Source organism: Cicer arietinum, chromosome 7 (genome assembly GCF_000331145.2).
Source record: "Cicer arietinum cultivar CDC Frontier isolate Library 1 chromosome 7, Cicar.CDCFrontier_v2.0, whole genome shotgun sequence".
NCBI lineage: Eukaryota > Viridiplantae > Streptophyta > Magnoliopsida > Fabales > Fabaceae > Cicer > Cicer arietinum.
In genome coordinates this window covers 623,682-624,173 of record NC_021166.2, presented here as the reverse complement: position 1 = coordinate 624,173, position 492 = coordinate 623,682, and positions in this window count along the sequence as shown.

Below are 492 nucleotides of genomic sequence, written 5' to 3'. Positions count from 1 at the left end.
TGCTACATAATCCAAGAGCCCTTGACCAGCTTTTTCGTCGCGATCTTCAGCTGAGAATTTGGAAACACCTCCAAAGGCTATTATTGCAACAAAGAACATAGTAGTGGAAGCAAACAAGGGCCAAAAATATGTGAGAATGGTCATGATTCTTGGGGCTGCATATAACACAGAGGAAATGGTTAGTGAAATTGCTATTACTATAGAGATTTGGTATTTATAACGGATAAGCTTTTCTAGTATATCCATGATGACCTCTTGGGAATTTGTGAGATGGAGAAAATAAGAGGATGGTTATTTATATAAGTATCTTCGTTAATTAACAAGTTTTCCTTTGGTATGGTATAGATACTTTGCCATTTTAATTCAAAGGTCGATTGGTGTTGGGCTTTATTAATTAGTTTGGAAATTGGGAATGGAGACTAAAGTTTAGAGGAAAGGCACATATTCTTATTCTTCTTTGTGGTGATTTCCTTTTCCTGTTAAGGCACAAAA